General features: G+C 44.3%; 1 long non-coding RNA gene across 2 annotated transcripts in view; it reads left to right on the forward strand.

The window, feature by feature from the left end:
* The first annotated feature begins 9,151 nt into the window (after positions 1–9,151).
* The window catches only part of LOC310676372, a 35,485-nt gene continuing 25,992 nt past the window's right edge, over positions 9,152–18,644 (forward strand). For both annotated transcript variants that reach the window (XR_014510503.1, XR_014510504.1), the window contains exons 1-2: positions 9,152–9,327; positions 15,264–15,331. This is a non-coding gene — a long non-coding RNA (uncharacterized lncRNA). The remainder of the gene's footprint in view (positions 9,328–15,263; positions 15,332–18,644) is intronic.

Genomic DNA, 18,644 nt, shown 5'->3' on the forward strand with positions numbered 1-18,644 from the left:
TATTAAATGTAAATGATGAGAGGGGAGAGAAATGGGGGAGGCAGGGGAAGAGTGTGGAGGAGCTGAGCTCTCTGGAGAAGACTGGCCGGGTCAATTTCCAGAGAGCCATGGCTGTGCAGGGGATCCCAGGACTCACCCCCCCGTCCCCAGGAGACCAAAAGAAAGCAAAGGAATGCTACTCACAGTCTGCACATTTTGTTCACGAAAAATTCCCACCCTCCTCTCTAAACTAGCTAACTATCTAAAATGCCCACCCAAGCCAAACTCCGACCCCCAGCCCTAAGCCTAAGCCTAACCCCCGCCCTCACCCTACACTTAACCCTAACTACTCCTCTATAAACAAAATAAATATACAAAATATATACAAAATGTGCACAGAATAAAAATGTAAAATAAAGAATATGAATATAAAGAACAAAAAATAAGAAAGTAAAATAAAAGTGTTAAAAAGAAAAGTAAAATAATAAACAAAATAAAAATAAATAAAATCAAATGAATCAAATAAAAGTAATAAATCAAATAACAATCTCCTTATTGTCTCCAACCACCACCAACTCCTCTCTCTATTAATCAACTCGCCTCACTGCTAACCCATAATAGCCACATGTAAGTCAGTGGCTTTTAAGAGAAAAGCAAGAGTTGTCAGAAAGGTGGGCAGATCCTTGTCACCGTGGCAAACCCCCCCCCCCCCCAGAAGCTGGCCGCTCCTGAGAGGTGATGTTCCTCTGTCACTACTGTTCTGCCTGCAGCTGGGCTGCATCTTCTCTTCACAGATTTCACATCATTCTTCCTGCAGCCCATTTCCAAAGGGAGACCATCCCCACATCCTCCAAGGCAGGCTAGGGGTGTAGCGCAGGATTGGACCATCTGCTTTGCATGCAGGTCTTCTGTCCTGTCCTTCTCAAACACGGGGAAGACAAGGGTTTAAAATAGTGTTTTGCACCAGGTTGCCAGGTTACATGAATGGGCTTAGCATTCAGTCTAAATCCACTCACCCACCCCCTTAATGTAATTTACACCCTCTTTGACTCAGCCAACTTTGGTAAAATAAAAGGGGTAGAACCAGGCTGTTCCAGGCAAGGATGACATCACATGTACGCCAAACCTTGGAGTGGACAACAGCATTTTTGGGCAACAGAATGTTAAGTTCAATATGTTAAAATGATAGCTCAGCTGGTTAAAGAGTGGCGCGGATAACCCCAAGGTCATGGGTTCAAACCCTGTACGGGTCTGCATTGTGGGAGCTGGACTAGATCAGTGGTTCCCAACCTCTTTTTGGCCATGCCCCACCTAAGCATCTCTAAAATCCTGATCCATCCTCCCCCCACCGTGACATATAATTCTTATTATTCAAAAAGTGAACTCCTATTCACATGGAGGAAGCCTAAAAGGCCATTAACTTGGTCTAACTCATTCTCAAATTGCCCCTCCCCTTAAAAATCAAATTGTCCCCCTCTGGGACATGTGCCCCACATTGCGAACCACAAGATTAGATGATCTATTGTTTAGCTTCCAACGCCATGATTCTATTGCGTGTCGAGGTCCCCAATCCACCCCCCAAATAACTCACAACAGACACGTAATTTTTGTTTAAGATTTTTTGCATGATTTTGGCCACAACTTTATTCAAATACAAACCGTGAGTGGTTGTTTAGGCATTGGTTAAGACTATTTGTCCCCCCGCCTGGGGACACAACTGACTTCCGGGCACCACCGAAAGACAGTGCGGGGGAAAGCAAGTCGGGGAGGAATTGGAGCTGAGTCACAGACCCTCAACTCTCACCTGCCTGCTCCCCGAAGGCTTGCCGGCCCTAGTCCCATTCCAGGGATTGGACGAAAAGATGGCAAGCCCCCGGATTCCTTTAACGGAATTCCCTTTCCGCAGCAACCATGGAGGGGCAGGCACAGCCTATCCTAACCCCTCCTCCACCAGATTTATAACCAATGCCTAACCACAACCTTACAAGTTGTGACGATTTGCTACGCAGTAGGCAAAAACCACCCAGCCAGCCAATTTGCCAGGTGGAAAAATTCCTACCAGGCCCCTGCTCAAAGGCAGATGACCCCATGACAGGCAAAGCAAGGTCAACGCAACAACCCCTTACTCTAGGGCGGGTGGGCGGGTGATCCGTTGCACGCAGCAAAAGAGAAAGTACAAGGCTGCGAGCAGAGTATTTAAATCTTTTACCCCTCCCACCAAAATTGCAACATAACTTTTACCCCAGCAACCCAGTGAACCAATCACTGCCCCAGGCCATCTTTAGAGACCCTGCCTGGTAACAGAGGGGTGGCTCAGTAGACCCCACCGCAACACGTGCTCTCCCTGAAGGAGAACACGCTTTATAGTATAGCTTGTGGTAGCTGCAGTTAAGAGAACGTATTTTAAACTAGCAATGTCCTGATTCAAATATCCCAATTATCAATGCTAGCCACAGTACTTGAGAAAAGGCCTAGAGTTTACATACGTCAGCAATAACCCCAATTATGCTTCTGTACCACCTTAGAAATGCTGAAAGCATCCTCTTAATGAACGGGAGCCCACCCATGGGGAACTTTTGGCCCTCCAAAAGTTCCCCACGATATTTTTCTGGACTATAATTCCCATCAGTCCCAGCAAGTAGGGCCAATAGCCATGGATGATGGGAGCTGTAGTTCACAACCCCCTGGCAACGCAGGGGTTCCCCACATCGACTTTCATAGTAGTAATGGATAATCAAATGAGTGCGAGCCAAAAATAACTTGACACAGCCATTTTCGAAGGGTAAGAGAGTAAGTAAACTTCTCTGTCCCAGATAAATCCCAGTCTTGGGAGATTAAATTGTTTCTTATCCCCTGGAGGAAATATTTTATCCCACAAGTTAATTAAGAATGTCAGCAACTGAGCTGTCATGCCTAATCAGGAAATAGCTAGCTGATTTGAGACGCAAAATGCTCTTCGCAGCATATGCAGGCAGATTGCAGCTTCACTGCAGGCACCTCTTCTCTTCTCTTCTCTTAAATGAAGGGTATGGGCTGCGTCACACACTTAAGGTGATACCCAAATGAGCATGCCGGCAATGCACAGAGAGATGCCCTTGTGGAGGGCAGCACTCACCTGATAGTGCCATTTCAGGCAACCTAGGTTTGGAGTGGAGAACCTCAAGCCTGGGGATGACTGAAGTGCAGCCAGGCCTCTTTATCTGGCCTTTGGGACTTTCCTCAGGCAGTACCCATATGGCACACTCATCATCAACCTAACTCGGCCCTCTCTTGAAGTGCTATTCTTTGCATGAAATGTGTCCTTGCACTGTGATCATGCCTCCTTTTTCCCTGGATGGAGAATGCAGGCGTGTGAGTAGAAACATCCGGCTTCACATGGCTGGAATTTCACCTAATGTGCAAAGTAAGGGTTGCACCCCTTGCTTTGCCTCTGGCCCTGATCACCACTGGCATGTGGCCCTCAGAAAGTTGTCCAAGAGAGAATGCAGTGCTCAGAATGTAAAAGGTTTCCAACTCCTGGCGTAGGGGTTGTATACACAGGTAAAAGGTAAAGGTAAAGGAATGCTGGGCAGTTAAATCCAGTCAAAGGCGACTATGGGGTTGCGGCACTCATCTCACTTTCAGGCTGAGGGAGCTGCTGTTTGTCCACAGACAGCTTTCTGGGTCATGTGGCCAGTATGACTAAACTGCTTCTGGTGCACAGAGGACTAAGATGAAAGCCAGAGTGCACGGAAACGCCGTTTGCCTTCCCACCGCAGCCGTACCTATTTATCTACTTGCACTGGTGTGCTTTTGAACTGCTAGGTGGGCAGGGACGCGGGCGGCGCTGTGGGTAAAAGCCTCAGCACCTAGGGCTTGCCGATTGAAAGGTCAGCGGTTCGAATCCCCGCGGCGGGGTGCGTTCCCGTTGTTCGGTCCCAGCGCCTGCCAACCTAGCAGTTCGAAAGCACCCCCGGGTGCAAGTAGATAAATAGGGACCGCTTACTAGCGGGAAGGTAAACGGCGTTTCCGTGTGCAGCTCTCCCTCGCCAGAGCAGCAATGTCACGCTGGCCACGTGACCCGGAAGTGTCTCCAGACAGCGCTGGCCCCCGGCCTCTTGAGTGAGATGGGCGCACAACCCTAGAGTTTGTCAAGACTGGCCCGTACAGGCAGGGGTACCTTTACCTTTACCTTTAGGTGGGCAGGAGCTGGGACCAAGCAACGGGAGCTCACCCCATCGCGGGGATTCAAACCACCAACCTTCTGATCAGCAAGCTCAAGAGGCTCAGTGGTTTAGACCACAGCACCATGCACGTCACAAGCATCCTGTGGGCACATCAGGTGTAATCTTTGAAATCATGGCAACACTTTTTTTTGTCACAAGGTGCAAATGCCGGTAGCCCCACATGGAGGTGCCACCAAGCCTGTGACATTGCACAAAACATACGCAACCTTGAGATGAACTGGCAGTACTACACACATTTATATGAGCTACTTGTGTTGCCTTCAGTTGCTCATTTAGAAACTCACTAGAAGCAAAATTAATAGTTAACCACCATTATTTTTGAAGATGCCTGGGAGATTGCATAGTATAGTGACCACATTCTCCAGCCAGTCTTCTGCAACTCTGAGTCAGCTCTCTAGGAACTGATCTCCTGGATCATAGCTATTTCTCTTAAGTGGGGGCACATGCTACATATTTAGCCAGCAATCTTGATGGCAGGGACTGGGCAGTGGGTAAATGGTGGAGACCACCTTCCCAGCCTGACCCTTCCATAAAAGAAGGAGACAGTTCAGAATTACAACAGGGGTTTGAGAGACATCACAGCTCAGAAGCAGATGAAGGGGAAATCTGAGAAATAATGGGAGAGGAGGAAGAAGAAGAAGCACCAGGAGAGAGACAGCTGACAGACTCACTGTCTTCAGAAAGCATTCCAGACCCCCTCCTCCCAGAACCCAGTGGGTATTGAAAGCAGGAGGGGAGAAGGCACAGATCAGCCACTGTAGGGTTGACATATAGTGGGAGAGATAGAGGGAGAATTACTCTTGGAGGCTGCATTTCTAAGCCTCTCTCTGTGACTATTGAATAAAAGCATTGGTAGGAACTTCCTTGTCTTATCCATTCCTGGCAACCTACTATCCTCTGAAGCCTGACACCTGACTTCTATGTGTCGGAAGCTGGAGTAAAGCAAGCTAGCGTAAGGTTATACCAGATTCAAACCTATTTCAGCAATGGGGCTGCTGCTGCTGCTGCTCTGCCTAATCCTGGCAGAAAGAACCATGTGGCCCAACTCCTATATAGAAGAGGCAAACCTTCCTGGACAATACAGTGGTACCTCTGGTTAAGAACTTAATTCATTCTGGAGGTCCGTTCTTAACCTGAAACTGTTCTTAAGGTACCACTTTAGGTAATGGGGCCTCCTGCTGCCGCCGCAAGATTTCTGTTCTCATCCTGAAACAATGTTCTTAACCCGAGGTACTATTTCTGGGATAGCAGAGCCTGTAACCTGAAGCGTCTGTAACCTGAGGTACCACTGTACTTACACATCATGCTTACACATCGTGCTTTCTCTTACAACCAGAAGATGACTTATTCTTCCGGTTATGTTGCATTGTTAAATGTTTTGCAACAATAGCGATAAGCATACTTCTGATGTATCCACCCCACCCCCCAATTTCCATGCAGTATTGACGGCTGATTATTTAGCTACCATTATCACCATGCATCATTTCTGCAGAGCATAACATTAGTCAAAAAAGGGGACAGAAAAGGACAATTCCCGCAGAGAGACACAGTTGGGTGTCAAAGCACTCAGCGCTAAAGATGTGTGGTGCACATCGCTTAGAGGGAGCATCACATATCTTTAATTATTGATTAAGAAGGTTTTATTTATTTATTTATTTAAAAAAGTCTAGATAAAAGAAGGGTATGCCAGAAATATAGCTATCCACTTTGTTGGTTTTTGATTGCTTTTTTTTTTAATAGTATGGATACCAGTGCTATTTTTCTATTAAATAATAATAAAAAAGAGGTGCTGGATTTCACCATGAATGCTCCCTCATTGTCCTAGAATGGCAATGGTTTCCACCTGAGAGGTGCCGGAACTGAGTTCCAGTGAGTTCCAGTTGAAAAACAGCCCTGGATATGGCTGAAAATGTAAAACAATAAGCTTAACAGAAAGAAAGGCGTGTTAAATCCATGCTGTGGTCTGCCATCCAACCCCTTCATACTTGCATGCCCCTGATAGGGCAGTTTAAACATTTGGCTTGATGGGCTTTCAGCCTAGCAATGCAGCCGGAAACTGCTGCTTCTTTGCAGCTGACAATGTGACAGACCATTCAAGAGACAACCTCCTGGCATCTTCTCTTATTGTCAGCCCCACTAATTAACTGAGGACAAATTTTTAGAACGTTGCTACATTTTTTTTCCTGATTAATCACTCCGATTAATCTTAAAGCTGGCAGTCCTAGTAGAGAGGCCCTTAACTTTCCCATAACTGGCAAAACCTTACTCTTCTTTTGAAAGTTTAGTTGCCTGCATCCCATCCCTGTTCTAGATTCAGAAAATGCAAAGAGTTTTCCTAACTAAAATGGCTGACCTCTTTAAGCCTTGATAGTTTAAAGCAGAGATAACCAATTTGCTGCCCTCCATATGTTTTTGGACCATAATGTCCATCAACCTCAGCCAGCATGATTAATAGTCAGGAATGACAGGAGTTGTAGACCAAGAACATCTGGAAGGCACTGTGTCAGCTACTCCTGGTTTAACGTCCACACAATTACTTGAAATTATTATTATTATTATTATTATTATTAGAATTAGAATTTATATACCACCCTATATAAGGATAAAAATGCCACTGTTGAGTCAATAATATTTATTCTTTCCAATATAGTCTACTCTCAGTGTCAAAACAATAACTTGTCAATAATATTTTCCCATTTTCAAAAGACACTTGACATTATGGTAAGAATTAGACCCTTATTGGAATTGGGGAAATCAGAGCTAGAGAGTGCTCAAAGATTGGGCAATGTGTTAATTCGTGTATAGGTCTGTTAACTCCATGCCTTTAGCAAACCCATGTGGGAGGGAATCCCACTGTGTCTATTGACCATTTCCCTAGTAGCCATGCATTTGACATTAATGTGAAGGGGGCATACATAAATGCAAATGTACATGAATACACCTCCTCCATTCAATTGCATTGTAGGTGCTCTGCAGTTTGTTACAACATCTTTCTCCCAAAGCACTGGGATTGGAGAGCAACACCATTTCCTCTTATTACAAGCTTGGCATGTCACTCATAACAGAGCTCTCCTTCCCCTCCTTTCCCCGCCCTGGAATTTGCTGTCCCTTCTCTTCCCCAGTCTGGTACGCTTAGAGACATTAGTTGTACTTTTGAAGACACTTGTCTGCAGCATTTCTGGATGTCTGAAATGCCAGGCCAACACAAAACCTTGCAAGGGTCTCTGCTTCACTTCAGGATGCCTCTTACAAATGCTGTTTTGCCACAGACCAGGGTTGAAGAACCTTCCAAAGATGGTTTTGGACTACAACTCCCATAATTCCTTTACCACAGGCCATACTGGCTAGTAGAGCTGGTGGGAGTTTGCATCCAGCAACATCTGGAGCGCCACATGTTCCTCATCCTTGCCTCTGACCAGGGGCATTCCAAGGGGGGGCGGTCGCCCCGGGTACCATTCCAAAGGGGTGTGACAAAATGCTGACCCCCGATTGGTGGCACCCTGGGACGTGTGCCATGCCCCCGGGACATAAGCCACGCTCCCTGGGACGAGTGCTGCTCCACGTACCGGAGCAGGTTGCTATGCCTCTGCCTCTGCCAATACCTTCAAAGAGACCACTTCTACTTGGGACTCTGGATTAGCTCCTTGCATGCTTTCACCAAGCTGACCACCTCATGGCTCCCCTCCCAATAGCAACAGCAACATACCTTCTGGGAAGCAAGTGCAGCTGCTGCACCCCACGCAGCAAGCCACTTCTGGTATAGAAGCAGCAGCTATGAAAGACATCAAGGAGATCCAAGCTTATACGTTTAAACGGGAGCAATACATTTTAGCCCCTGTTTGCAGTGAAGAATACAAATGCAAGGGAAACACAATACTTGTTTAACAGTTCAGTTCATTTGCCGGCGCTTTGGTATTCCACCCTATGCACAGTCCTCAGAAGGCAAGTGGGTGAAGATAATTTAAAATGCTTCCAGATAGAATTTGGAACAACCTTGTTTCTGCAAAGAGCATACTGTTGCAACGCCAGGAAAGCTTTCGGCAGATATGCATACTTCTAAATTGAAGGGCAAGGCCAGCCTTATTTGTTACAGGTGTCCATTTTACAAAGCTAAGCCTCAAAACGAAGATCATGGCCACTGGTCCCATCACCTCCTGGCAAATAGAAGGAGAAGAAATGGAGGCAGTGAGAGATTTTACTTTCTTGGGCTCCATGATCACTGCAGATGGTGACAGCAGCCACGAAATTAAGAGATGCCTGCTTCTTGGGAGGAAAGCAATGTCCAACCTAGACAGCATCTTAAAAAGTAGAGACATCACCTTGCCAACAAAGGTCCGTATAGTAAAAGCTATGGTTTTCCCAGTAGTGATGTATGGAAGTGAGAGCTGGACCATAAAGAAGGCTGCTTGCCGAAGAATTGATGCTTTTGAATTATGGTGCTGGAGGAGACTCTTGAGAGTCCCATGGACTGCAAGAAGATCAAACCTATCCATTCTGAAGGAAATCAGCCCTGAGTGCTCACTGGAAGGACAGATCGTGAAGCTGAGGCTCCAATACTTTGGCCACCTCATGAGAAGAGAAGACTCCCTGGAAAAGACCCTGATGTTGGGAAAGATGGAGGGCACAAGGAGAAGGGGACGACAGAGGACGAGATGGTTGGATAGTGTCTTTGAAGCTACAAACATGAGTCTGCCCAAACTGCGGGAGGCAGTGGAAGACAGAAGTGCCTGGTGTGCTCTGGTCCATGGGGTCGCGAAGAGTCAGACACGACTAAACGACTAAACAACAACAAGCCTCAAGTGTTTCTGCACCATCACAAACCATCTTAATTGTTGAGGTTGGCTGGGAAACATACGTTCCAAACTGCTGGTGGCAGATGCTTGTCTCCCTTCCTTTCCTTCTAAAAAGAAATAAAATACTAAGTATTCTTTTGCTGTTGCTCCAGGTTGTGGCAGCATTTCCAGAAAGGACCATTTGCCCCCATCAATGGCACCATGGAAGGATGCTTTGAGGGATCTCACAATGAGCATGGGCTGCAGGGGCTGGAAGGGCAAGGAGAGCTGGCTGACCATAGGAACACAAGAAGCTGATGTATACAGAGGAAGAGCCTTGATCCACCTAGGTCTGTATTTATACAGCTTTCCAGGTGTTCAGACCGGCCCCTCTCTTACTTGGAAATTCTGGAAATTGAACCTCAGATGTTCAGCATGCAAACCCAGTGCCCTCCCACTGAGCTATTGCCCACCATTTATAATGGTATAGGTGCTCTTTGGTGCAATGTTTTAAAGAGTAAATTTTGGACTCTGTGTGGCAATGTGAGAAACTGTGGTGGCATACAGATTTTTGGGAGAGTCCCAGCATTTGGGGACCAGTTAGAGACTATGGCATGTTGCCCCAGGTTGCTATAAGGACCTTTTGTTACTAAATGCTCCCCACCAGCACATTTTATAAACTCTAAAATAAAATTACAGCAACTTTTTGTGAGAGAAAATGTTGCCCTCATTTTAAATGTATCTTTTGGTTATATGCAGAATCTGTTATGACCTATATATGATTGCTGTGCATACTGAAATAGACCACATTGCTAAGCTTGCTTTTATTTATGTCTTCAGCTCTTCATTCCATATTTAGTTCTTTGCCCTTAGTTACTTCATAGAGGCACACACATCACATTTATTTTCTGGAATGCTACTTTGTGTATTTATTTTCTCTTGCACTATTATGTGTGGTATTTAATAAAGTTAAGCTGTGCCAACTGGTGTGTGTGTGTGTGTGTTTACACCTAAGGTGAAAGGTCAAGAATATTTACCCCTTGTGGACAAGTGTTCATATCCATCTACCTGTCTACTGATACAGAAAACCTGAGCTTGAGGCAGGAAAATTGTAGCCCTTCTCTGTTGGTTGAATCTACTGCTTCAGGCTGATTAATGTTTAGATTCTGAGTTGAAGGTGTTTTTCCTGCTAAAGAAGGAGAAATAGTAAGTAGACCAGAATCTGGAGTGTCTGAAGCAAGCCAACTCTTCTATTTTCTTGCCTGCTCTTCCTAGAATGAATTAAAATTAGTTCAATAGAGCAGAAATCTATTGGAAGCATTGCTTATCTCTGGAGTTCATTGAAAGACAGGTTATGGATGACAATTACATGATAGGGGCAGATGATAATATGTCCGTATTGCTTTAGTGGGGAATCTTTAGCTTACCAGAGCTTGCTGAACTACAACTCCTATAACCCTTGGACACTGGCAATGCTTACTGGGGCTCATGGGAGTTGTAGTTCAGCAACATTTGGAAAGCCAAAGTTCCCCACACTTGCTTTTGCACTCTGAACACTCCTGATGCCTTGAATACCGTGGGCTTATTTGCCATCAAATGCTCCTTCTAACAGCATCTTAAAAAGTAGAGACATCACCTTGCCAACAAAGGTCCGTATAGTAAAAGCTATGGTTTTCCCAGTAGTGATGTATGGAAGTGAGAGCTGGACCATAAAGAAGGCTGATCGCCGAAGAATTGATGCTTTTGAATTATGGTGCTGGAGGAGACTCTTGAGAGTCCCATGGACTGCAAGAAGATCAAACCTCTCCATTCTGAAGGAAATCAGCCCTGAGTGCTCACTGGAAGGACAGATCGTGAAGCTGAGGCTCCAATACTTTGGCCACCTCATGAGAAGAGAAGACTCCCTGGAATAGACCCTGATGTTGGGAAAGATGGAGGGCACAAGGAGAAGGGGATGACAGAGGACGAGATGGTTGGATAGTGTCTTCGAAGCTACAAACATGAGTCTGACCAAACTGCGGGAGGCAGTGGAGGGCAGGGGTGCCTGGCGTGCTCTGGTCCATGGGGTCACGAAGAGTCGGACACGACTAAAGGACTAAACAACAACAAGCTCCTTCTAAGTCAAACACATATGAGAAAGTTTGCCACACAAAAACTTATTCACCAACAGATACAGAATCATAAACTTTGTGACTTACAGTAGATATAACCATCTATATAAGTGAGAGGGAAGACAAGTGAGGGTTACCAATATGATAAAGAGTCTGGAAACCCAGCCTTATGAGCAACAGTTGAAGGAGTTTCATATGTTTAGCCTGGGAAAGAGGAGACTAAGAGGAGATATGATAGCCACCTTCAAATATCTAAAGAACTGTCACATGGAAGATGGAGCAAGCTGCTTTTCTCCTGCCTTGGAGGGTAGGACCCTACCAATGACTTCAAGCTACAAGAAAGGAGATTCCGGCTAAACATCAAGAAGAACTTATCTGACAGTAAGAGCTGTTTAGACAGTGGAATGGACTCCCTCGGGACTTGGGAGGGGGTGAGTTCATATTTTTAAGCAGAGGTTGGATGGCCATCTGTCATGGATGCACTAGTGGAGATTCTTGCATTGCAGGAGTTTGGACTCGGTGAAACTTGGGGTACCTTCCAACTCTACAGTTCTATTATTCTACCTATGTGCCTGCTTGACTGCTTCAAACCACATAACTGGGACTTTTATATGCACCACATAATAACAGTTCTGTATTTGTAAGGAATCAGCCGCTCAATGTGGTGGCCACTCATTAACATTAGGCAGGCATTTTCACTGTATTTTATTTGCTACCTATTAAAAGCATTTTGTTGAAACAAGCCTACTCAGACATGTCCTTTGAACATGAAACTAAATGATGCACATTTAATTTAAAACCCTTGATTTCATTATATTTTGAGCAATCATATACCAAATTTTTTTAACGTTTAATTTTATAGGTATTTTCTAATTAAAGTTTCATATTGTTTTGTTGATTAAATGGTATATAAAACTTGTTGAATAAAAATAAATGAGATCGATTAAAAATGGCATTTGAATAAATTCAGTAGTAGCTTTAAGAAAGATATGAGATCTGAGATAAACTAAGAATTAGTCAATCTATGATAAAAGTGTACTGGCAACAAGTAACATATAATTGAAGCAGGGAATAGGAGGGAGGTCGGGTCTATAGTCCAAAGACCATTTTTTGCAATTAATATTGTGTTTATCTCTATTTTCATTTGTATTCTTGTTTTTTCTTGTCTTTTGGTGTATCAATAAAAAATAAAAAATAAATAAAGAAATAAAAATAAAATGGCTTCCCAAGTTATAAATTTAGTTACAAATAAATAATTTGAGGTTGTTGGGCTTTCTTTTAAGGAAGTGCGGGGAAAGTGGTCTGAAGACTATACTGGCTGTTTTCCAATGCACTTATTTTCAAGGCAAAGAATGCATTTTTGAGCATCAAATCAAAGGCACTTGCAGGCAGGACTCCGATGCAAGGAGAGAAGGGATGATATGCGTCAGAAAGACAAGCAGTGAAAATAGCAGAGGTGCTTCAGAGTCAGGCCCTGACATCAGGACTCAGCCTGCCACTCAGGATTCCCTTGAGTCACAGGCTTCGAACAAACCACACATTTAAAGCACATGGCTTTCCCCAAAGAATCCTTCGAACTGCAGTTCACTCCTCACAGAGCTGTAATTCCCAGCACCCTTAATGAAATATGGTTCCAAGGATTTGCTGGGGGAAGTCACATGCTTTAAAAGTATGGCGTGTTAGCAGCCTGAGCTGACATGTGTATTGTGAGAGTCTGTGGGGAGTTCCGCCTTGATTAATATTTACCTTACGTTTTTCATACTCGGAATTTATGGAATATGTGGATTTTTTACCTCCAGGATAAACATCTGCTTTCTGTAGTCTGTTTTTAAGAGGCTTTCGTGGCACTTTTACCAAGGGAGTGAGGGAGAAAGATAATTTGCACACTCCAGGTAGGACTCCTAGTTTGGCCTTAGGCAATGATTTGTTCCAAGCAATTTTGTACAGGTGTGTGGGTGTATTTTCATAATTAGGAAAACTTAATATTAAATCATTCCTCCCACCAAAGGTGGCATCAATATGCACACCTACTTCACTTTCTGAGCTCCAGCTTTCAGGACCTAACACAAAGCCTTGAATGAAGGTGGCAGGTATTAATAGAAATTCATTTTAAACCAGCCCACTATTACATAAGCCCATAAATTTTAAAGTGACTTGGAAAAGGCATATTTTGAAGTATAAATTGTAGGCCTTTACATCAAAGTCTGACTCTTGACAGGCTGAATGGCTCCAGTCCTTCACTATTTATAATGACAACCTTTGCTCTGATATTTGGGTAAGATATCTGTGAGGTGTGTTGATCTGCCACATATAACTCTAGATAAGGCTGTGAGTTGCAATGACTCATGTACAGAATCACAGAATTGGAGAGTTGGAAGGGACCCCAAGGCTCATCTAGTCCAAACCACCTCAATGCAGGAATCTCAGCAAAAGCATCCATGACAGATGGCCGTCCAACCTCTGCTTAAAAGCATCCAAAAAAGGAGAGCCCGTGGTCTCCTGAGGGAGACCATTCCACTGTTAAACAGCTCTTATTGTTTACCAGCTCCATCTGGTACGCAGGCTGAGACCCTATCTGCCTGTGGACTGCCTCGCCAGAGTGGTGCATGCTCTGGTTATCTCCCGCTTGGACTACTGCAATGCGCTCTACGTGGGGCTACCTTTGAAGGTGACCTGGAAACTACAACTAATCTAGAACGCGGCAGCCAGACTGGTGACTGGGAGCGGCCGCCGAGACCATATAACACCAGTCTTGAAAGACCTACATTGGCTCCCAGTACGTTTCTGAGCACAATTCAAAGTGTTGGTGCTGACCTTTAAAGCCCTAAATCTTGGAAGTCAAATCAACATTGGCTGGATTCAACCTGGGCCATAGCTGATCCAATGGGACTTCCATTTGATCAGTAGCGACTGGTATGGTGGCCTTGGTCCAGTATATCTGAAGGAGCGTCTCCACCCCCATCATTCTACCCAGACACTGAGGTCCAGCACCGAGGGCCTTCTGGCGGTTCCCTCACTGCGAGAAGCCAAGTTAGAAGAAGAAGAAGAAGAAGAAGAGTTTGGATTTGATATCCCGCCTTTCACTCCCCTTCAGGAGTCTCAAAGCGGCTAACATTCTCCTTTCCCTTCCTCCCCACAACAAACACTCTGTGAGGTGAGTGGGGCTGAGAGACTTCAGAGAAGTGTGACTGGCCCAAGGTCACCCAGCAGCTGCATGTGGAGGAGCGGAGACGCGAACCCGGTTCCCCAGATTACAAGACTACCGCTCTTAACCACTACACCACACTGGCTCTCAGTGTGGTTACAGGGAACCAGGCAGAGGGCCTTCTCAGTAGTGGCACCCTCCCTGTGGAATGTCCTCCCACCAGTTGTCAAAGAGAACAACAACTACCAGACTTTTAGAAGACATCTGAAGGCAGCCCTGTTTTGGGAAGCTGGGGAAGCCCAGCCAGATGGGCAGGGTATAAATAAATTATTATTATTATTATTATTATTATTATTATTATTATTATTATTATCATCTTACTGTCAGAAAGCTCTTCCTGATGTTTAGTCTTGTAACTTGAGTCAAAGCACTGGGATGCATTTGGACTAAGACATTCTTCAAGCAGAGTATACCCATTGAATTCAATGGAGCCTGTTAGTCACAACCTAGTTCAGTAGCAGTTGGTGAGGCAGCACAGGTGGGATTCTTTTGCATTCTCAGCTTCCCAGCTCTGAAGATTGAGGCTACTTATCAAGAGGGAGGGGGCACAATGTGCAGGAAGCTCAATGCAGTGAGATGAAGTCTACCTGGTCTCCTGCCCCCACAGTCCACACCATGCTACGTTCCCTGTTCCTTGCTCCTCTCCTCTCCCTTTTGGTAAGTGACAGCAACCCATGATGTTGGGAAGCCAGAAGAGCAGCAGAGCCCCACACATTCCACCCTACCAGTCGCTCCTGATCAAACTGAAGTCCCATTGGGTCTGCTATGGCCCAGGTTGAATCCAGCCAATGATGATTCTTGACTTCCAAGATTCCTAGGAAGTAAGAACCCAGCAGCTTCTCCAGCAGCTCATATGTTACATTATCCAAAAGTGTGTGGAGCTTGAATCTTCTCCCTCATTCATAATTATTTCTCTCCTTGTTTGTCAACAAGCAAAATTATAGCCTGTTCTCATCTCTACTTTTTTCAGAATACTGGCTCAGTATTTTCTCCTGTTCTGTGTCCTTCAATATCCAAGCAAATCATTTTCATCTCATGGTAAGGGCACAGTGCTATGGCCCAATAGCCAGTAGTCGACAGCCTGGTGTAGCGCCGCTGTTCACCTGACCTCTGGTCACTCATGTTCCTGTTCCTTATACTCAGAGGGAGAGAAGGGAAGGAGGGAAGTTAATGCACCATTGGTTCATTTGCTCCATGGTGACCTCCCTGCTGTCTTGCCCCTCCCTCTCTACCTCCTGGTAATCAGCAGCAGTGTGACCAATGGGAGATCAGGTGAGTAATACCATCCCATTACACTGTCCACTACTGCCAGCAACTCCACAACACAGAAGAGGATTTAAGATAAAACACTTCCCCCCAATCATATAAAGCTGCCACAGTCTATAAATTGGTTGCACTAAAGTTAGCACTATGGGTGACAAATTGGCTAGGTTTGTCTGACTGCAATATCCAACTCCTGTCATACTTAACCATTGCCCATACAGGCTGGGGCTGATGCAAGTTTATGTTCAGGGATATCTCAAGGGCCACGGGTTCCCTATCCCAGATGTAAGCTGATCTAAGAAGAGAGAACAGAGTTCCTTAGGCAACCCCACCAAGAAGGCCTTATCCCTAGTAGTCAAGCATCTTACCTCAGAAGAGTCAGGTCATCTAATGATGGTTTTAATAACCAATACCAACATCCTGTTCAGTATGCCCCAAATATTTTTCCTTGCAAAGCTCATATTTCAAATTTGCAAGTTGGCAAAATAACTTTGTTGTTGTTGTTTATGGCTGTACCATTATTTTCCATATTATGGAGATCGGTTTAGCTCCAACTATGAAGCTCACAATCTCTCACTTTTTTATTTTTTAGTGTAACTACACTTTGGGTAATCATACAAGCCTGTTCAGGACTCGAGCCAGCAGAAATATTATGTGGTTTATCTTCCACTCACTAGAAGCAAATGAGATTACTCATCCTTTTGAGCTAATCAGCATAATTCTAATTATCACACAGGCACATTTTTAGCCACTTCTATTTAAAAATCCTACAGAGAAATAAAATGCATTGGAGAGAAAGAGATGATGTTCTAAACTTCCAGTTTTGCTTTCCAGCCACCACATAACACATGTACAGGATTATCAAGTCCCACACTATTTCCTAACTTCTATGTGAGCAGTGTATTTATAATAATTATTATTTGAGGTTATCTTGCTCTGGGCTACAGCAGACACAGCAGAGCTCTCCCTCGGCCCTAGGCAAACCGAGTAATCAAAAAATTTGTACACACAAAATCCAGTTTGTTGCATTGCTGTCGTTATGCACACTAATCCTTATAATTATGCAAAGCAGGTTTATAAACAAGTCACAACTGTGGACCAAACTGTAAGTTAATATGGCCACTTATATTATTGGAGTGGTTGCAGATTAGTCCTTAATTATTGGTTGTTTCTTTCCCTTGAAAGAAATTCAAGGAACAATCCACTTCTGTGCTCTCGGAATTTGGGTTTAAAGGGAGTGATGGGGAACTGAGGCACAACTTCACCTATGAAATTATTCCCTAGATTGTGCATCAATCAATACGCACGTTGTGTACACATGGAGAGCTTTGTGAAAAGGACTGCAGTGTGAGTGTCCCAACCAACTGCGAGGGGAACTTTCATATTAATAATATAAAATCTAAATTAGTGTTCCATAATTGTACCAGTAAAACAGATAATTCCACACACCTTTGATGCCTGGCAGGAGTGTCCCTAAAATCTGAAAGTGTTGGGATAAAGCTATTGTCAAAGTTATTGACCAAAATGTGGGAAGCTTCTCTTAGGAATACCATGGAACTGCAAGGATTAAAAACCAACATAATATCCCCTCTGTTACACAAACTGTTGCTAATTACTCCTTCTGCTATCTCAGTCTGGATTCCTCACTCCCCATTTCATGCCTTGAGCTACCTGATTTTCCTTCTTCCACAGCAGGAATGATAATATTTCATCTTAATGGTTCTTTATTTAGATTGTTTCTTTAACAGCCGTGCAACATATTCGGCTTCTGAAGGATTGGACTGAACATTTCCATCAGTTCAATATTTGTCGCAAGCATATTAAATTTTATTCCTCGCCAAAGCGACAAATGCAAATCTTTTGTAGAAAGGAAATCTATTATAGGAGCTTATCGTTGCAAAAACAAAACAAAACAAAACAAAAACCCACAGATGGAAAGGGATTGCTTCCTTATCCCTCTTCAACCTTATTCTCTGAGGTAGGAGTTGGATGAACAGATGTTTAATCTTGGACCTTTTACAGATTAATTTTTAAATAGTGAGGTTCTCAATAACAAGTGCATTCATCAAGAGTTTGCCAATTTGTCACCATGCCACAAGCAACATGTTGCTCAACTGTTCATCAATGTGAGGTAATCAAATAACTTAAAAAATATGAAAAAAAAATATTAAAAAAACCTGTAGTATTCATCATCGGCTTAATCTCTACTCAGAAGTAATCTGGCATGTATGCTGCGCCAGCAAGCACCTAACAGCTAGAACTTCCTGAAATTCCATAGCTCACTGATGTGGGTATTTGCAGAATTGGAGTCCTTCACATATACATGAAGGCTTACCTTATGGCAGATGTGAGCAAATATTTTTTTGAAACTGAAAGCCACATTCCTTTGGTGGCTAGTAGTTACGGGATTAGGACGCAGGTGGCACTGTGGTCTAAACCACTGAGCCTCTTGGGCTTGCCGATCAGAAGGTTGGCGGTTCGAATCCTCATGATGGGGTGAGCTCCCGTTGCTCAGTCCCAGCTCCTGCCAACCTAGCAGTTCAAAAGCATGCCAAAAACTGCAAGTAGATAAATAGGTACCGCTCCGGTGGGAAGGTAAACAGTGTTTCCATGTGCTGTTCTGGTTTCGGTTTTCCGTTGTACTAGAAGCGGCTTAGTCATGCTGGCCACATGACCCGGAAAAACTGTCTGCAGACATACACAGTCTCCATCGGCCTGTAAAGCAAGAAGAGCGCCACAACCCCAGAATCGTCTGCGACTGGACTTAACCTTCCAGGGGTCCTTAACCTTTACCTTTTAGTAAGGGGATCAAATGCTGACAATGGGTAGTAGGGGCAAAGCCAAAAGCAATGAATGAGGATACCCCCTTTTCCCTCCCCATCTTCAGTCATCATTCATCCATTCATTCATTATCTCTTCCATTCATTCACTCACTTTCATAAACCAGTTTGAGGGCCATTGTAGTGTAGCAGTTAGAGTGTCAGACTCTAACCACTTAACATCTAAGCACTAAACATGGACCACTTATAAACACCATCTCCAATTCTTCATAAAAATTGATCAACGGTGTCTCCAAAAAAATTTTACG

This window comes from Podarcis tiliguerta, assembly GCF_965153285.1.
Source record: "Podarcis tiliguerta genome assembly, chromosome: 4".
Classification (NCBI taxonomy): domain Eukaryota; kingdom Metazoa; phylum Chordata; class Lepidosauria; order Squamata; family Lacertidae; genus Podarcis; species Podarcis tiliguerta.